The 20,928-nt window shown below is 42.6% G+C and overlaps 1 protein-coding gene and 1 long non-coding RNA gene across 3 annotated transcripts in view; one reads left to right on the plus strand and one right to left on the minus strand.

The window, feature by feature from the left end:
• Positions 1 to 20,928, plus strand: part of ZFAT (zinc finger and AT-hook domain containing) — a 404,316-nt gene that overhangs the window by 265,385 nt on the left and 118,003 nt on the right. The window lies entirely within an intron of this gene.
• Positions 1 to 20,928, minus strand: part of LOC309615276 — a 101,888-nt gene that overhangs the window by 79,469 nt on the left and 1,491 nt on the right. The window lies entirely within an intron of this gene.

A 20,928-nucleotide genomic window follows, 5' to 3' on the forward strand; every position in this document is an offset into this window, starting at 1 on the left:
GACGTGAAAGTCCTCCAACTTTGGTCTTTGTTAAATTGCTTTGGTTGTTCTGGGTGTTTTTTTGAGTATTGTAATCAGTTAGGATCGGCCTCATCTCAATACTCTCATCCTGGAAGTCCATCAGCTGTACCCACACTACAGTGACCATGGTTCTGACTGCCAACCAATCCCTAAATGCTCTTCTTTGGGAAAGCCCTCTGATCCCCAGTCTCTGCAAAAATAACGCTCTTTGCTTTGTTCAGAGAGACTGTGATTTGCAAGTACAGCTCTCTCCTGCTTAGAAAGGAATAAACGCAGCATCTTTGTCCCAGATATTGTTAGTGACAGTCTTTTCCTTCACAATTGGAGTCACTCTGATGGTGGTTTGAACCTTGCGTTAACTGGTATGCCCATGGAGCCCCTTTTGTTCCACCTGGATTATCTTCCACCTTCTCTGGGAGGTGAGTCATTCTCAACAGTGATCTGAACTCGAATCACTGAGGTCTCACTGCTGAATTTACTTTGCAGTCCTTGGATTTGTGAGGAAATAGGTATTTATTTAAGGGAAGTAAATGTTTTTGGTTGGGAGGTAAAGCTTTTTGTTCATATTCTTCCATTATTCCTTTTGTTCTTCCATTGTTTTATATTCTTTCACGTTTCATTTTTCTATTTATACATCATCTTGGCCCGTGTGCTTTTGCATTGTCCTTAATTGCCTGGTATATGCTGAATGGTCAAGGAAGTGCTCCTTAAGTTACAAATGAAGGCATAAGCTCATTAATCCTGTGGTCCACGCTGGCCCTGATGATTAATGGTTATGAAGCTAAATCCAAGCTCTCTACCCTGACACCGAATTAAATCTCAGAGACAGAGTTTTGGGTGAAGTGGGAAAGAATAGCTTTATTGCTTCGCCAGGCAAAGGGGGCCACAGCGGGCTAATGATCTCAAAACTGTGTGTCCCAATGGGGTGGGGGGTTGTGAGGAGTTTTATAGTCAAGGGGTGGGGTTGCTGGTGAGGATCTGGGTGCGAGCTGGCCTGCATTGCTTCAATCTAGAGATCATCTGGCCTCAGGTGATGATGGGCAAACTGTGACCTTCTCTGGAATGAAGAATGCTTCATCAGGTCGTTAACATTTTCCATTTGATGGGGGTTTTAATTCTGCAGAAGAGCTCAACGATATTGTTATGTGTATCCTTGAGGGGAAACCAGGACCCTGCCCCAAGGCTGCACTCTTGTTTCTTGACCTCTCCTCCCTTATCTCTGCATCCCCTCCCTTCCCTGATCAGCAACTGTTTGAACCTGCTCCTTGGAACTCAGGGAAGGTCGTGGAGGCTGAAGGAAACCTATTTCCTACAAACAAAAATAGGGGGACACAAAAAGGCTTTTGTGCCCAGGAGCCCCACAGGGTCCTGTTTGGTTTTAGTTATAGGTCGATTAGACCCATGCCTAATGGTTATTAGACCAATGACCAATTCAAGCAGGAGAAATTGGTCAACATTTACTTTGAGTACTTTACCAAAACCTTCCTAAGGATGTTTCTTATGTTGTCAAATTGTGATACAAAGTCAGTGCAGCTCTCTCTTAGACTCTGTTTAGTGAGAACGTGAGCCACCATTCATAAGCACACAATTTTGATTAGCTGTAGTGACCACTTTTTCTGTGTGTCATAGGCTGTCCTGCATCAAAACCAAAGCCTCCACCTGGGAGTTTTCCTGCTTCTTAAATGTCCTCTCACTACAACGCTAATTCTTGCATCTATCTTGGTAAAAGGCGGCATTTCCTTAAGAATGATTTAGAATTCAGTGGTCATTATAGGAGCCTTTCAATATGTTGAAAAACAATAGACTTAAGAGAAACTCCAAAGAGATGCAAATACCAACCATTCAATGGCAGGCTTTCTTTGATTGATATTCTGGGGTATCAGAATGAAATGCTGACTCCCAAATAACCTCTCTCAAGGACTTTATAACAAAGGCATAAACAGAACTACTTTCACCGGAACTTTCTGAAAGTCTCCCCCTCAATCTCTCTCTCTCCCCCACCAGCTTTATTATCATACCTGCTTACATCCCTTTTTTACGTTCTACTTTTTTCCCCTAATCTCTTTAACAAACTACCCTCTCCACAGCGTTTCCCTCCGCCTATGTGAAGAAAAAGCAGTTTGTAAAATGCACCCTTAGCATTGCTGTGTTGGAAAGCCTAGAGATAGTTGGGGACTATAATTAGGGATTTTCCAAAATCTCAGGAAAACAGACAGAAATCTGCTACAGAATGCGAAATTGTATTAGGTACTTATTGCTCCAGACCTTGAGAACTGTTCCAATTATTTCACTTACCTGCTAGCCCCTTGGATGGGAAAAATGCTTCAAAGTTGCAGGATGGTAAAGACTGCAAGAGGATTTGAATAGCTTGGCTGTACATGATTACACACTCACCCAAAGGTGTTTAAAAGGCATAAAATATAGGAAATGTTCTTCATATCCCCTAAAAGTTATTTGGACAAAGATTCAAATTTGTAAGCAAAATTAAAATGAAACGTGGGAAACTTTAAAAATGAACACTATGACACTTTACAGTAATATATTAGGTTGATCCAGCAGCTTAGGTGAAGGGAGCCTTGTCTTCTTTCTGTGAATGGTCTCAGACATTAGGAGACTTGGGGGCAGGGCACAGAAACGGTTGACTCCAGATTAGTGATTAATTCTCAACTCTACCACAGTGTTGCCACTACCTGCCCTGCTCTAGGCAGAGGGACAGCCCGAGTGTGGCCCTGGAGGTGAGGCAGTATGCTTCAGGATCTGGAAGAGTGTAGGGGCGGCCGGTACCCAGAGGGACTAGCATGCTAGAGGAGCTGAGGCTGGAGACGGACAAAGATGCAGATGGTTGGATTGTATCCAGTCGTTTGCTTCTCTGCTCTTGTTTGTATGTGTAGAGCTCCTGCACAATGAAGGCCCATCATCCTAAACTTAGTTCAGTCTGCAGGGCTTCAGATATCTGAAGAGAAAAAGAAAGAAAAAGAGAGAGAGAAGAGGAAGAGAGAGAGAGAGAGAGGGAAAAAAGGAAGGAAGGAAGGAAGGAAGGGAGGGAGGGAGAAAGGAAGGAAGGGAGGGAGGGAGGAAGGAAGGAGGGAGGAAGGAAGGAAGGGAGGGAGGGAGGGAGGGAGGAAGGGAGGAAGAAGGAAGGAAGGGAGGGAGGGAGGGAGGAAGGGAGGAAGGGAGGAGGAAGGAAAGAAGGAAGGGAGGGAGGGAGGAAGGAGGAAGGAAGGAAGGGAGGAAGGGAGGAAGGAAGGAGGAAGGAAGGGAGGGAGGGAGGAAGGGAGGGAGGGAGGAAGGAAGCAAGGAAGGAAGGGAGGAAGGGAGGAAGGAAGGAGGAAGGAAAGGGCGAACAAAGAACAAAGAGCATAGTTCTCTCCCCAGTTCTACAAGGGTTACATCATAACCCACTGCAGTTGCCCACTGACAGTGCAACCTGAGAGAAATTCAGGATGAAAAACAGGATGGGACACTCTGTGCTTTGGATAAATGGCCCCTTAGATAATTAGATGCATATCTCAGGAAAACTGTCAATGACCCCAGATTCCTGAATCTTCCCATTCATAGAAAAGCACTAAAATCGTTAACTTGAAATACCCGTTCTTTATGATTAACAGTCATCTTTTACCAAGATGTATGCTTGACTGCACGTATTCCGAAACCAAAAATCATATACAAACCGGCTTCTCCCCATACCTATCTGGAGCAGTTCCTCAGTACCACCTATGGCTGTCTCCGGGCTATAGTCCTCAGCAAGACCCTGAATAAAACTTAAACCACAACTTTTATGTTGTGTGATCTTCTTTAAGTCGACAAAAGGAAGGGAAAGCACACCACTAAACCAAACCAAGCTCCAAACAGACTAAAAAGTGAAATCTACATTTAGAGGATTGAAGTGTCAGTTGAAGAACAAGGTGATCTAAAATAAAGCCCTCAAAAAAAAAAAAAAGAAAAAAGAAGGTTGAAACGTATTACGCTGCATCTTTCCAGGCCAATTTATCTCTGAGGGAGTAAAAAGCATCTGGGGGATGCCTGGAAAACTTACTGAGAACACATCACTGGATGTGTCTTCTTTCTGTGAAGATGCCTGTTCCCTCTTCACATTGCAGACAGGTGTCTCCTGGTTGCAGGTGCCCTGGCTGCTGGGCAAGGGTTATTGTGCACTGACCGCTCCTCTCTGAATAATGTGTTACAAGCCATCTCTTCCCTGCTCCCCGACTTCATGCAGCCCCCGGCTGTGCTCTGCCCTTGAATGCACTCACCCAGCTCTCGTGATGGAGAATGGGAGTCATCTGCTAGCATCAGGAGAGAGAATTTAGCCAGTGGGACTTGATAATAAATGCCCAGGTTACTGCTGCCGAGCTCTCTGTTAGATGCTGCATCCATCCCGCTGTGCTAGGAGCGCTTTGCAGGGCCTGACCGTGAATGTCTCTGCGTTAATGTCTCTCCAGGATGTGTGTGTGCATGCGGCTACTGACCTCTGCACCATAATTTGAAGACATCCCCTTAGACAAGGTAGTAGAATCAGCATGTGAAATTCAGGCATGGGTCCTCAGTTGCTAGGGCAGAATTCGAAAACTGTTGGGTACATCATCTTGAAAAGTAAAGTTACTTGTATCAACTCTTAGGAAGGCAGTAATAGTAGAGTGGTTAAGGGCATGAGCAGTGACGTCAGACTGGATGCAAATTCTAGTTTCATCATTTACCAGCTGGATGATTTTGGATAAGTACTTAATTTCTCTGAGTCTCAGACCCCGCTTTTGTAAAATGGGAATGACAGCAGTGTCGACTTTCAATGCTGTCGTGAGAGCCTGATGATCTAATACTTACAAAGTCCTTAGCAGAGTGTACGGCACATCCAAAGCGCTCAGTAAATGTTGGTTCTTATCGTTACTGTTGATGAGCCGTCTCGCACTCTGCAGGTCAGATGCACAGCACAACTTCACGGACAGCCATCGCATTGAACTCAAGGTGGCCAGTGCAAATAGTGCTGTGGAGTTGTGCAAGAGGCCACTGGTTCCTGCTCACCTCCAGCCCAGCTTTTTCACTCCGGTGCATTCTTGGGAATGCCTTCGGGAATCCTGTGCTGTCCCCACGGTGGCCTGGGTTTGTAGATCTGCCTCCATTCAGTGCTTATCTCAGACATAGCCCTGCTCTCTGCTGCCCCTGCTGGCCCTTTATCCTCTGCCACCTACACTGGGCACCTTTCTAACTAGCTGCTGGGACTACACTGGTGATCTTGACAATTCAGTCTCTGGAATCAGGGGCCTAAGCAAAAAAGGGAAACATGTCAGCGTAAGAACCCAAAGGACATGAAGGAAAGGTTTCTCTAATTCTGTAGCAAAAGTGACATTTGTATGTCACTTTGATCCAACCAATTACATCTTCATATTTGAACCCCTAAGTGACAGAGTAGACAGTACCTTTCAATTTTCCACATGGAAAATGGAGATTCTGGCTTCAGAAAATGGATTCTTGTAATGACCTATATATGTCAAAGACATGAAGTCAGAGTTGCCTCGTTGATGGGATCTAAAATACCATGAGGGAGATAGTGTTGAGAGGCTTCTTAAGAAGTCATGTGTCCATGTGCTCTTCCAGGTCATCAGCAGTCCTCCCTGAACCATATCAGACCAGCAGAAATTGGGGTTTGGGACCACAGGATACTGGATTCCCTAATGAATTTGCTTTTTCTGTGTTGTGCTTTGGTCTGATGCCATGAACACATGGGGTTTGGGAAATGGGGACCAGCCGCAGGTCACTTACCACTGGGTCCACTGCAAGCATATGATGAGGATATGCTGTTCATCACCACGCTGGCTCATCTTGCTGGGGGTCTGGGGGATGTGCCTCTTTGTCTCAGTGCCAGGTGTGACTGGACCTCAGGCTTGATCTGCTTTTACCTGACGGTAAGCTTCTTGGAGACTTCTGTGGACCAGGAACTAGGCTACATCATGTGGGTACAACAGGAAGTAAAAGACAGACTTTGTCCTCCATGAAGCCTCCAGTCTATGGGGAATACAGACACTGAATAGTTAATTACAGATATCATACCGCTAAGAATATCACATTTTGATCCGGCTTCCAGGAAGCCCAGAGCTAAATTTGTAGCAAGAGAGTAAGTCATTAGTAACTGCATATTTAGCTATAATTGTGGCTGCATTTCATGTTCTCATTCTATTTTTACGTCTCTCATTTTTATTTTTAAATTAAGCTTTCTTGTAAGTTGTCTTAAATCTTGTCTGGAACAAAGCAAGTTAAGTATTTAAAAGTAACTACATAGATAGAAACTCAGTGAAAGCCATTCGATGAGAGAGGCTCTAATTTTGCCTGGCTTTTGTCCACTTGGATGGATAAATGAGGATAGGATGCATTATTTCCTCTGCTGAAAGGCAGATGGTGTGATTCTTATGCTCCAGCCGAAGCTGGGAGGTAGTGACTGGATACTAGTCTGGGGGAGAGAGACTGTGTCTGTCCTGTTATCACTGATTGCTCGGAACCAAGTACATGCTTGGTGTCTATTAGCTGCTCCATCAATATTTGTTGAATATTTAATGCAGCGAAAGTGTTATTCTGGACATTATAATTTATTATTATTATTTATTTTTATTTATTTCTGGCTGTGTTGGGTCTTCGTTTCTGTGTGAGGGCTTTCTCCAGTTGCGGCAAGCGGGGGCCATTCTTCATCGCGGTGCGCGGGCCTCTCACTATCGCAGCCTCTCTTGTTGCGGAGCACAGGCTCCAGACGCGCAGGCTCAGTAGTTGTGGCTCACGGGCCTAGTCGCTCCGCGGCATGTGGGATCCTCCCAGACCAGGGCTCGAACCCGTGTCCCCTGCATTGGCAGGCAGATTCTCAACCACTGCGCCACCAGGGAAGCCCTGGACATTATAATTTATAAAGCAACTTCTTATCCATCTTTCCCCTGATTCTATTAGTTGCTCCTGTGAGGTCTGTATTAGCCTAATACTAGCTGCTGTAACATATAGACCCCAAAACATGTAGTGGCTCAGATACAGTAGAAGCTTATTTCTTGTTTGTTTGTAAGTATCAGGGTGATGTGGATGTTCCTGGCTGGTAGTTAGCTTTACTTCACGTGGAGACTCGGGGCCCAGGCTCTACCACCGCCTAGGGTTTCGTAATCATCTGCATCAGGCTTGTAGCAAGGAAAAGAGTGAAGACACGGCCATTTCTTCAAAGCTCTGGCCTGTGCATGAACACACTGCTTCTACTCCTACTCTTCTGGTGAGAATTAGTCTTATGATTACACGTACGTGTGAGGAGAGGCTGGAAAATGGGGGGCCAGAATGAGCGGCTGCTTTCCAGCAATAACTCTGCACTGCAGAAGAGTGAGTAAATTATAGTGCATAGTGAATAAGTCTAGAAATCCCCAAAGAGAGAGGTGGTTTCCTTAGATACCTAAGTGAGGACCAGCGGGGGTCTGACTCTGACACCATACATGACACATCAAGGCCAGAATACATAGAATTGTCTTGTCTCTAGTCACAGGGAGATTATACCCTATTGTTTATGCAGAAGTCTAAAGAAAATAGGTATCACCTGTGGCCTAAAAACACGTTCAAGACAGTTCCCTGTTTAAGGCAAAATTCCTAAATGTTTTGATTTTCTTCGCCTTGATGTTGAAGTTGGGACACCTGATTCAGCTTTCAAGACTATATGATCCAGCCCATTCAAGCTTTAACTCTCATTGTGTCCGTTCATGCATCTGAACACATCAGACACTTTTCTGCTGTTCCACCCCATGGATCCCCTCTACTTGAGCTGCGTCTTCCTTTCCTTCTTCACCTGTTGAAATCCTTCTCATTCATCAGCTGACCACCAAAAATGCTATATTCTCCAAGAAAGCTACTCTGATTTTCCAAGTCAGAAAATTGCCTCCTCTCCTTGTTACTTATCTAGCAATTTGACTTAGCGGTCTACTCCTCTGTTACCCCTAATAGGTTGTAAACTTCATGGGGGCAAGGGACTGTCTTATTTAAAATATTTTTGGAGGCCCTTCACATGCACCATCTGCTTCCCATTTAGGCTGGTTGCATTGGGCGTTGCTCCATTTGAGCTGGTCAGCTCTGCTCTTTCCTTGTTGGGGCATAAATGGATCAGGTCTGACTGAATGGATTGGCTGCTTGGCTAAATGGACCTTTCCTTTTCGTTCATTAGAAGATTTGATGTGATTGTGGACAAAAGCAGACTCTGTCCTAGCTCAGTGCTTATGAATTGCGTGGGGATCTTGTTAAAATGCAGACTCTGACTTAGTAGACTCTAGGGTGGGACCCGAGATAGTGCATTTCTAACAAACTCCCAGGTGATGCCGAGCACACTTTGCATGGCAAGAACCTTATGTTTTGTGAAGAATTTGCTTCAAAATAATTCAAAATCTGTTCTTTGAATGTGACCCAATCTTTCACTTTTCTGATGATTTGAAATCCCAGCTGCTTTATTAGAGATGTACATGTCTGGTTAAAAAGAGGAAAATTCCACCCGTCTGGTTTTTGCTTTATTATCCTTCCACAGGGCTCACACAGTAGACTGGCAACAACAACAGTGGTTGTGAGAGTGGCCAGGGTTTACTAATTACTTATCCTGTAGCTGGCACATTACATACGTTTACTCACATAATCCCCAGAGCGACCCTCTCGGTTACGATTCCCATTTTCCATAACAGGAAACTGAAACTTAGGAAGCTTAAGAAAATTTCTGAGGCACACACAGTAAGCATCGGAGCTGGGATTTAAATGCATCTGTGTCTGATTTCAAAGAACTGAGGGCTTACAACTGCTCTGTCCTGCCTCGGTCATTCCATCTTTTCTGCAGATGTTTTGTTTGATTTATTCCATTTGGTACGGGCTCTCACACACACAAACGCGTGCACGCACACACACACGCATACACACACATGCATACACAGACACGCACACACACACACACGCGCGCGTGCACCCCACCTCCATAACAAACAGCCTCAGACAGATGCTTGGACGCTCCCTCCAGATGCTTGGTGTCGAGCTGGAATAAATATCTGGATAAATAATTCTTTCTGCCAGATGCCATGTGTCTCTCCCTCCCTCTCTGGATGTTCTGGTTACAAACTGTGATCCTCCTGGATGGCTCCCTGCAGATTTTATGGACCTTCCTCACCTTCACTCATCAAGGTCCAGAAACCCATTGGTCATGTTATCCAGAGTTAATTGCCTCGTGGGGTGATTTTGTCCCACTTGAACAAGCATTAAATCACTCTTGGAGTTCCTATTTCATTGGGGATGTTTTCTACCTGGGTTGGTGTCATTCAACATTAAATCATCTCTCCTCCGGAGTAAAGGTTAGTTTTCTCACACATTTAATTTATAGTCCCAAGTGGAAAAGATCAAAGCACAGTGAGGGGTTGCATTACTCGCCTTGCTAATAATTCTTCAGCCTGTTATGATTTTAAATTAAGATGCTGATGACAATAAAATTAAACAAAATAATGTGAGTACTGATAATAAAAACAACAGCAAATTCCTCATATTTTGTTGTATATTATAACCATTGACGATGCCCTTTCATATATGTTTATTATTATTATTACTCTCATCATCATCATCATCATCTTGCAATAATTCAGAGAAGTTACCCAGACAGATAATAGACAGAAAGCCACACAGATGCAAATCCTAGAGAGCTTCAACCTTTACGTTAGCCTGTTCGATTTCCATGTCAGACGTGATGAAGCGTCATGTTTGGAGATGACTCAACCAAGAAGCCTGGGTCTGAATTCCAGCTCTGTCGCTTACCGGCTGGGACAGCTTGGAGACAGCATTGAACCTCTCTAAACTCAACTTCCTCATCTCTAAAATAGGGAAGCTGCGTGAAATAGATATAAGAAATAGATGCAAAATGTATGGAACGCAAAAGCAATAAAAAATGGCAGCCAGTCTGTCTGGCAGGTGGTGTCAATCAGACACTCCATTCTCAGCAGCAGGTGAGGTAGAGAATCACTTCCTCCACTAAACTTGACACCGACATGCAGATGGAATTTCAGCTTCCCCACAGCATCTACTCTGTAGGCTCCATTGTTAAGATTATCTCAACTCTGGTATCTGAACAAATATCTGTCCTTCCAAACCACAGTCTTTTAAATGGGGTATTTGAGCCCTACAGAACTGTTGTCCGTTATCCTTCCAGCGTGGGGCTGGGGGGAGCACTAGTGAATGTGTGTGCCTGGGAACATCCTCATTTAGCACACGAGCCCCTCCCTCAGTGACCCTCGTCTGCATCCTGAGCTTTGTCTTGCACTCCGTTCACACTCTCCACTCCTACTAAATTGCTCTTCTAGCTGTTCCCTCGATGTGCCCGGCCACTTGGTACCCTGTGCAGTTGCTCACACATGGCGAGCCCTTCTCTCTCTCCCCAGCCCGCTCTGCCTTCTGAAACTCTCCTCAGCTCCTGACACTCAGATCTAGTGTCATCTCTATGAAGACTTCCTTGGATCTTTCTTTAGAAATGACCCCCTTTCCCCTTTTTCATTTCCTTTGTTCTTGGAGGAAATAGCTTAGATACTGATATTATTACAGGATCTGGATAATATGCATGGGCTGGAACTAGAACATCACAGGCTGGAGGATTTACAGTGTACAGCTGGCCAGGAGGACATTTACTGATACAAGGGCGTTCTCCTGAGGTTCAAGATTTAACGTCCTGGCAAGGACACCTTGGAGCCAATCCTAATCTGTTGGGATGACTCGCTGAGACTTGGAAACAGTGATGGGAACAAGGAGGAGCCAGAACAACCTTAGCAGAGAAATGAGGAGGAGAGGTCAGAAGGCTCAGAGAGATGGGAAGAATAGACTGAATTTATTATGTGAGACCAGAGAGTACACTACTTTGATTATGTTCCCTGGGAGGATACTCAGGACATGCCCTTCACTTAGCCAATAAGGAATACACTGCTGGGGGCAGGGCGGGGCATGGACTCTTTGAAAAACTCAGTGGCATTTATGGGCCGGGGTTGACAGAAGCAGGTGATGTCCTTGAAATGGACGTGATAGGTTCTAGCTAGCGGAGTCAGGCGTCCACACTTAACTACCAGAATCAGGAAGACATAGTTACTATAAGGGGACAGCAAGGCCAGAGGCACAACCAGGGTGCCTTGGACTTACAGGATCTATAGCAATGGCTAGTAGGTCATGGTGATCTAAGGGGCCATAGAGATGTAGCTTGACTTGTGTAACTGGAAAAAAAATCAAGAGCTGTTGAAGAGAGGGCTGAAGCTAGCCATCACCATGGACAACTTGTGGTCTGTCATCCAGTTTCTAGACCTGAGGCAGCTCTCAACCCCAGAGTCCCACATTTGAAGGAGAGATTGAGTGCCCTCATGGAAGAGACCTGTAAAATGGCAGCAAGCAAACATAGTAACAATTCCTCCAAAAGTTCCCCCCGAAACTTGTGACCATTGACCAGAGGAACCAGTGTTCCTGGGCCTGGTTAGTAGATGGGTCAGCACGAAAGATGAGGGTGTAACCAAAAGGCACTGTTGCCATACTGCAGCCCCACTCGTGGGACCCCCTGATTGACAAGGGCAATGGAAGGGTGCAGAGCGGTGGCAGCGTACCTGGTCGTTTAAGTTGGGTGGAGGGAAAGGAGAGCTGAGCTAAGAAGTACACTCTGGCTCAGGGCCAGAGCCAAGGGCTGGATGGAAACCTGGGGAGGGGGCTGGTGGAGGGACTTCTGTTACGTTAGTGTGTTGTAGGTGCAAGCGTCTTTGTACCTCCCTTGAATGTCCACCTGAGTTCATCCACCACAGAGAAGGAAGTTCAGGACATCCGGGTGAACGGGAAGATTTTCCCAGGGACGCCAGTGTCTCTCAACTGCTCCAGTGCCCTCTTCACCATATAATGTAGCACATTTTTATTGTCTGTCTAATGTATAGGCGATACAATGTCAGAGATTTATGTCTGTGTTTTCTCCGCTGTAATCCTTATTACCTAGAACAGACCCAGGCACATGGTAGGTATTCAATGAACATTTGTCCAATGGATGAATATAATATGTATGAATCATTTTTGACATGTCTGATTTTTTTCTGGTAAGAATTCTGGGTTTTTTTCCCTTGTCCAGTTTTAAAATGGTCCCTTTTGTCCTTCTCATCACTTTCTGACCACTTCTTTTAAAAGAATGTAGTAAATGGGTCTGATTTTTTTTCTTAAGATAGCTTCCTAGAAGTACTTTTATCAGATAGTGAATTCTTTTTTTTTTTTTTTTAATTTATTTTATTTTTGGCTGTGTTGGGTCTTCGTTTCTGTGCGAGGGCTTTCTCCAGTTGCGGCAAGCGGGGGCCACTCTTCATCGCGGTGCGCGGGCCTCTCACTGTCGCAGCCTCTCGTGTTGCGGAGCACAGGCTCCAGACGCGCAGGCTCAGTAGTTGTGGCTCACGGGCCCAGTTGCTCCGCGGCATGTGGAATCTTCCCAGACCAGGGCTCGAACCCGTGTCCCCTGCATTGGCAGGCAGATTCTCAACCACTGTGCCACCAGGGAAGCCCGATAGTGAATTCTTTTAGAGCTTAAATTTTATTGTAGTAAATTTATTTCAAATATTGCTATGTGTTTACCTGGCTAATAGAATTTTTAAGAACTTGGTACATATTGCACAACTGCTTCTGTACTGATCTGTACTTCCACCAGAATTTCTAACTTATCACTTCTTTCCCTGGCAGCACTAATTTGTAAGTATTTTCCAATTGGATAGATGGAAAAATGCCCCCCATATTTTGTTATTATTTATAAAACGGAACATTCATTAGCTATTTGATTTTCTTCTGTCTGTTAATATTATTTATTCATTTTCCAATTAAGGATTCATCCATTTTTAATGAGCTCTTTAAATAAAAATGGTAAACACTAGTGCAAAGAAGTTATTAGGTACATTTTCTTGAGTTTTATTGCTGTCTTAAATTTTGTAGGCGTTTCTCTTCTATAGATGTTTATTTATATTGTAAGATAGCACGCTCTTTGGTGTTCTAATTTGTGGCTTCTGTTGCTTTTGTGCTGAGAAAGTCTATCCTCTTCTGTAGAGCAATAAATACTCTGTGTTTGTACCTAGTGTCTTTATACATACAAATCATTAATCTTAACAGGATTTATTTTGCCATATATAGTGAGAATCTAAATTTGATGTATTTTTTTTAAGCAAAAGCCATTTCTTACAATACGTCCTGAATATTTTTCCCTATTTATTTGCTGTTCTTCCCTTATCATATATTAATTCGTATTTATATGAAGTTCTGTTTCTGATCTATGTGCTCTGTTTCATTGACACTGTTGTCTAACTCAGTCAATTGTGTGCTCATCAACTTAGAAATGATGGCTTTATTGAGATATAATTCATGTACCATAAAATTCATCCTTTAAAAATGAGTAATGCAGTGGTTTTGTTGTGCAGCCATCACCACTGTCTAATTTTAGAGCACGTTTATCATTCCCCAAAGAAACCCTGGACCCTTTCACAGTTCCTCCTCCAATTTTCCCCTCCCACCAGCCCCTGGAACCACTAATCTACTTTCTCTATATATAGATTTGCCTATTCTAGACATCTTCTATAAATTAAGTCATATGTGTCTTTTTGTGTCTAGCTTACTTCACATAATATTATGTTTCAAGGTTCATGCATATTGTAGCATGTATCAGTACTCCATTCCTTTTTTTTTTTTAAGACCAAATATATTTTATTTTATTTTATTTTATCCATTGTATGGGTATACCACTCTTGTTTATCCATCCACCAATTAATGGACATTTGGGTTGTTTGCATTTTTTGGCTATTATGAATAATGCTGCTGACATTAGTGAACAAGTTTTTGTGTGGACATATGTTTTCTTTTCTCTTTCATGTATAACTAGGAAAAAAATTGCTGGGTAACTATCTATATAGCTTTTTGAGGAAATGTCAAACCCTTTTTCCAAGTGGCTGAACCATTTTATATTCCCATCAGCAATGTATGAGGGCTAACCCTTAGTTGAAAACCTTCTGTCCTTCTATTTAAGCATCTTTTTAAATTTTATTTTTTCTAATGTTAATTTATAGACTATTTATTTTAATTTTCTAATTCTTTAATATTTACTTAAATACATTACTGTGTTCTTGCTATTTTTTAAATGAAAGTGTTTTCTTAGCTTATTATTGAAAATAAAGTATTCAAAACTACGATTTTTACCTGGGTCTAATTTTGAACACATTATAATTTTTCTCATTTTTAATATTTAAAACAGTTGTAATTATCTTGCATTTTCTGTTTTATATTCAAGAGGTTTTGTGGTGTATGAAGTTATTTAATGATTTTTTAAAAGAATGATCAAGTGGAAAAAAAGGGTCTATAAAGCGTTTAGAACAGTAGGGACAGGCACACAGTAGGGACACCGTCAACAATAGACTCTTTTTTTTCTCTCTTCCCTCCATACCTCTGTCCCTGGAATTCCTCTTACTTCTCTTCTTCCAGATTCTTTGTGAATAAACTATTTGGGACAACCTGAAATTTGTAGTTTTAATCTTGTAATTTATAAAGTGCAAAGAAATATTTCTGTGTGTTCCCTGCCTGCACGTTCCCGGGAATGCAGTATGACTTACTGATCTGGACTCTGGAAGGTTTTCTTCTTCCTGTCCCCTCTTCCCCACCCCTTCGTTCTCCCCCTGCCCCCCCACTCCGGCTCCTCCTCCTCCTCTCCTTTTCCAACTCTGTGGTTGTTTCTTCTTTTTTCTTCTGGAATTAGCACTGCTCATGATTTAGCACTTTTTCTTACATATCAAACTTCCATTATGTTAGTTTCTTATTCCTTTTCCTGTCTCTTCTGAGATTAAACCTATAGCTTGTTCTCTACATTGTTTAATTTCTTGCAGTGCTGTTTCTGTTTTACTCCCTTGCAATATTGATTTTAATTGTTATTGTATTCTTAGTCTTATTGCAGTATTTCCTGCTTGAAGTCAACTGCCTTTTTCATCTTTTCTAGCGTTCTTCTTTATGCTTCTTTGTTTTTCTCTTTAAAGAGTGTTGTCTTTTGCATATTACCGACGAAACCAAGCAAATGTGTATCAGTTGGCTTTTGCTACATTAAAAAAATAAACACCACAAAACTTAGTGACTTATGACAACACATTTACTATTTCTCACTCTTCTGTAGGTCAGTTGGGTGGTTTTTCTGCTCTGGGCTGGCTTGGCTGGGTGTGGATGGTCTAGGATTGCTTCACTCCTCTGTCTGGCGATTGGCGGGCTTGCTGGTGTAGGTGGCCTCAGCTGAGACGTGTGATCTTACATCCTTGAGTTCCTAGTCCAGCCTCTTGCATAGGGCAGTCCCAGGGATCCATGGAGCAGCAAGGCAAGACAAGCATTAATGCACAAATACTTTTCAAGCCTTGGTTTGCATCACATTTGCTAAGGTCTCAGTCCAAGTTAAGTCCTAGGCTAGCCCAGAGTTTCATATGGAAAAGCACCACCAGAGGGCTAGGAGGGAGGGTACAGAATAATATGTGGTCATGTTTACAAACTCCATGGATTTAATGTTTTCTTTTATTTCTTACAGTAAATCACTTTTAGAGACATGCTCTTCCTCCAATGTCTAAGATCCTCCTCCTTCCATGATCTTCTTCTTGAGTAGTCTTTTTTTCTTAAAGATTTATTGATTGATTGATTGATTGATTGATTGCTATGTTGGGTCTTCGTTTCTGTGCGAGGGCTTTCTCTAGTTGCGGCGAGTGGGGACCACTCTTCATCGTGGTGCGCGGGCCTCTCACTGTCGCGGCCTCTCTTGTTGCGGAGCACAGGCTCCAGACGAGCAGGCTCAGTAGTTGTGGCTCACGGGCCTAGTTGCTCCGCGGCATGTGGGATCCTCCCAGACCAGGGCTCGAACCCGTGTCCCCTGCATTAGCAGGCAGATTCTGAACCACTGCGCCACCAGGGAAGCCCCTTGAGTATTCTTTTCATGTTGGCTTTTGAACGTTTGGTAATTTTTTCATGAGGACGGTCTTTCTAAACATAGTATTTATCTCCATTTATAACCTCCCTCTTGTTTGCTTTACTATCAGAAGGTGATATACAACAGTCCTGAGACATGGTCCTCTCCTTTCCTCCTTTTCTACTTACCTGACTGCCTTCCAGTGGCTTCACTGCTCTGATTTATGTGGAGACACACACTTAGGTGCCAATCATGATATCAGTCAAGTTTCATTTGATGTTAATAAAAATTCCATAAGTCCTCTTTAAATAGTTGACTGCTATCTTTGGTTTTCAAAGAAGTTTTGGAATTTTGCCTTTTTCTGTGTCTTCACATGTACTTTTATTAGAGTATTATATGTTAGCTTGATGCACTGTCAAACTGAGAGCCTAGAAGAGCAATAGTAATTATGAACATTACCTTAAAGAAATTAATACATTTAGCAATCATTTCTTGTGGGTTTTGTGAAGGTTAAAGGAGATGAGGTACATAAAGTGGAGAGCACAGCACCTCGCTTAGAGCTACGTCACACATGTTGATTCTCATCACAGATCTAAGTGAAAAAACGCATGGGCAATGGATAGCCATGTTGAAGTATAGACACTGGACTACTGAGTAGAGTTTCATGGAGTTGCTTTAAGGACACAGACGTTAAGTGGGAAACCCTTGCTGGCAGTGATCTCCCCAGCTCTGGAAGTATTGCAAAGAAGGCATAGAAGACTCAAATGTCAGGTAGGGAGTTAGATGCATGACGTTTCAGGTTACTGCCAACTTTGATCTTCTGATTTTAAAAGAAAATATTTGGCCATTTATTCAGTATTTTAGCCATTTCATTTTTAGAAGCTATTTTATTAACTTTTCCCACTGAGAAGATATTTTGTGGAGACTGATACTTGTGTGAAAATGCTGTTTATTTGGAAAGCATCACAAAAATTTTGCTGTTTCTTTTTTTTTTTTTTATTATTCCTTATTTAATGAAGAAAATTTTGCTCGTTTTCTAGTGTTCTCCTGACATAATAAAATGATGTATTACGTGCAGCCATAGTTACGCGGTGACACAACAAATATTTATCGAATGCCTACTATCAATCAGCCTCTTCTTGCTTAAAGTATTTTGGGGGTAAGATACAATTAAAAGCAGTTGTTCTTAATGCTATTGTATGTAGAATCAGCAAAGTTGCTTGGTCAAAAGACAGATTCTCAAGCTCCTCAATCAGATTCTGATTCAGTAAGTCTGAGTGAGACCAAGGATATGTTATTACAAATACCCTGGATCACTCTGATGTAGGTGGAATATATCCGAACACAGTGTGAGAGATGCTGGGGTAGAGGAGAGATCAGGTAACTGGGGTCAGATGGCTGAGTTCCAATCTGGGCTCTGCCATTTACTAGTTATATCACCTGTTATATAATTGGCCTCTGACATCTAATATGTGCTCAAGAAATATTTGTTGAATCAATGAGCTTACGTCTGTTTCCTTATCTTTAATACCAAGATTAAAAAACAAAACAGCTGCCATGAATGCTATGAGTGTTAAATTAAGTAGGGGATAAAAGGTACCCGGACATATATTGTGGCTCAAAAATGGTAACTTCTCTGAGGCAAGTGAATTTCATAGGTATGCTACTGTCTGCAGCAATAAATCTTAGAGGATTTCTGACATTAATCAGAGTCAAAGAAGCTGTGATTAGCCCTCTTCCTTTCGAGATGGTCAGAGATGACCTTTGTTATACAGACATATCAAAAATGTTTATTATAGCCTTGATCCAAAATGAGACATCACAATTAAACCATAGAAACTACCATCCCCAAAATAATATGAGTTGTTCACTGTGAAAATTATTCTTGGTAGAGATGAGTGTAGGAATTACATCACTGCCCCCACTGTAGGTTCTATCTATTACTTTTAGGCCAAAGTTCTATTTCCCTGGAAAAATGTCATATATTTAATAAATTAGGATTTGTAGAATAACTGATTAGGCAATAAAACGACTTCCACTATTAACAGTAACACACAGTCTGGAATATGAGCAAAGGCCTGTTGGCTATAGTTTAAGATTAAGATAAAATTTTGACAACTGGCAATTGGAAAATATACAAAAGTCTAAGTAAGTATATCACCTTGAGCTTCTCAGAACGAGGATATTCAAAAACATGAAGTATAAGTATTGGAAAATGTTGTTATGATACAAAAAGTCTCCGCTGGAGGCTCTCGGTGTTGTGGAAAGCAGATTAATATGTAGCAAGTCTGCTCTATTTGTGAATTTCCGTTCCTTCTTTATTCATGGTCCAGACATTTCTGTTTAGACGGAACCATCTGATGTGAAACTCGGAAGGGAATTTATAGGTCACAGAACCCAATGCATGCCTCTGTTGCCCAGCCACTGCTCCTGGCAGACACTGCTAATCCAATTCATGTCTGTTTCCAGCTGAGTCTGTCTCATCCTGGAATCCCTCAACACAGGACTCCTGGAAATCATCATGGATTAATTAAAGTTGGAATGTAAATGAAAATGTTTGGCTGTCCCTTATTTAGATTATAGTAAGTTACACAGGTATTAGTGGTAGAACTGGATTGCAGTTCTAGGTCTTGATCCTGCTACTGTGAGCGACTCCCCTAAGAACATGCTCATTGGGAGAGCTCGGGCCAGTGACGAGAAACTGACCAGGAAAAGTCCTTTTCCTGCGTCCCCAGCATTGGCTCGTGACCCATTCTGCCATTGACTTCAAAAAAATCACTTCATATTTCGGGGCCAATAAAGATTCATGCCCATGAAGTTAGGGATAATTACCTATCTCTAGGGCTTCTATGAGCATCAAAGGAGGTAATAGATGTGAATGCATCTTTCAGATTTTACATGTAGGTGAATTTCCGCTGTTAACGCTAAAATGCAGCTTCCTAGAGTCTCAGGCCATTTTTTTCCCCAGGTATCTGAGGAGTTATCCTTTAAAGTGCCAAGTATTTTATTTTCAGTATTTCAGATGGAAGTTTTCCTATAATGAGTTTACACTTTACTGATCTTTCAAGCATAATACAATAAACGCAATTTGATCTTCTGGATGACTCACTGACATTAAGAAAATGAGCTTTTCTAAGACAATTCTCAGGGACTTACTAAGGCATTCCGGAACGTGGGTCTCCCTACTGACTGGCTTTGAGTGCCTGTGGCTTTGTGACTCCTCATGTCCCCTCTTAATGAATTCGTTCAGCCTTCTATTCCTAACTGGCATTTCTCTTCCTTCCAATCAGTTGTCTCCTAGGAATGTCTCTCCTTAATTACTTTTTCTACTTTGCTGTGGATCAACTAAAGAGCTAATCACGTTTTTGTACAAATCAAATCACGGTCACAACCCCAATATTGACATTCTTTGGGTACTCACCAGGTATCTTTTTCTTATAACAACCCAGTGAGGCAGGTCGAAATCTTCAAGTCATCCTGACTCCATTCTTTATCTCGCAGCATGTGATCAATCCTTTCGGCTCTACTCTCAAGACGTATCCAGAATCTGACCACTTCTTATCACTCTCACAACTATCTCCTAGTCCAAGCCATCACCAGTGAGCATTAAGATATAAGTCACTTCCCTTTACCCCTCCTGCTCCAATGCCCATAACGTCCCACACCTCTCACTTAGAGCACAAGTCAATGACCTCAACATGGTTTCCTGGGCTTGGATGGTCTGCCCTCATTACCTTTCTCTCCGCCTCTTCTTTGGCTCAATCAGCATCAGCCATATTTCCCTGTTTTTGTGCTTCACACTCACCCATCTCATTCAGTTCCCAGGGCATTTGCCCTTGCTGTGTCCTCTGCCTGGAGCACTCTTCCCCCCAGGTCTCCACATGGCTCCCTCCCTCCTGTTCTTCAGGTCTCTGTTCAAAGGCCTCCCTTGACCAGCCCAGTTTAAGTTTTAGTTCCCTCCATACTCCCTATCCACCTTCCTTGCAGTATTTTTCTCCGTAGCGTCTACCATCTCACATGAAATATCTTAGTTGTTTATTTTGTTGTTTGTCTCTCTTCCATAATTTATTAGAACCATGTTTTTGTTGTTGTTGTTGCTATATCCTTGTGTGCCTAGAACAATGCTTCACACATTTTAGGTACTTGAGAAGTGTTTGTTGAATCTTTGAATGAATGAATGCATGTTATGAACACACAGAAGAGGAAAGTGATACTTTGGATGTAAATGGAAGAGACAGAGCTGGGATTTGGAGCTGACACCTATAGGCTCTAAGCTACATTTGAATTTTATCCAGAGGAATAATAAGTAGACTATGGATTGGGTTTTCTCCCAGGAGTAAAATGAATAAGTGGTGATGGAGTATTTGGTTGGTTCTATATTTCCTGTGCAAAGGCAGATTTTTGTTTCCCTTCTGATTTGTAAGTGTGATTGTCAGATACACCCATTTGTTCATCCATCATTTATTCAACCCATCCATCCAGTCATTTCTCAGCAAATAGTCCCTGGGTGCCCCTAGGAGCCTGGCAGGTGGGCAGGGGGTTGCTGCCCTCCTGTTGTTCACGGCCTCACCAGGACAGCATGGGGGCCTGTGAGAGTCTGTGGATGTGGCCCCCTGCCCTACCAGGGAAGCTGATGGGAGGCTCTGAGAGGGGGGAAGCCTTGGTCAATTCTGAAGAATTCCAGCAAAGCTAGACCCTGAAAGTTGCTTCAGGACAATGGAGCAACGTAGAAAGCTTGGCATTTCTGGTGCTGGGGACCTGCAAGAGGGTGAGCAGAGCTGGGTGTCAGAGGGCCAGGGCTGCAGTGAGCAGGAAGGTGGGAAGCAAGCCTGGACCAGGTCTGGAGGTGCCTTGGATGTTGTTATTATTTTCCTTTATTGGTAAATAACATCAAACGATCTTTTGAAAAATATAAAGACAATTCTTTGTTTTAGAAAACTTTTTTTTTTTTTTGCTTTACGAAGGCCTCCCATGTAAGA

Source organism: Balaenoptera borealis (genome assembly GCF_965194805.1).
Source record: "Balaenoptera borealis genome assembly, chromosome: 17".
NCBI lineage: Eukaryota > Metazoa > Chordata > Mammalia > Artiodactyla > Balaenopteridae > Balaenoptera > Balaenoptera borealis.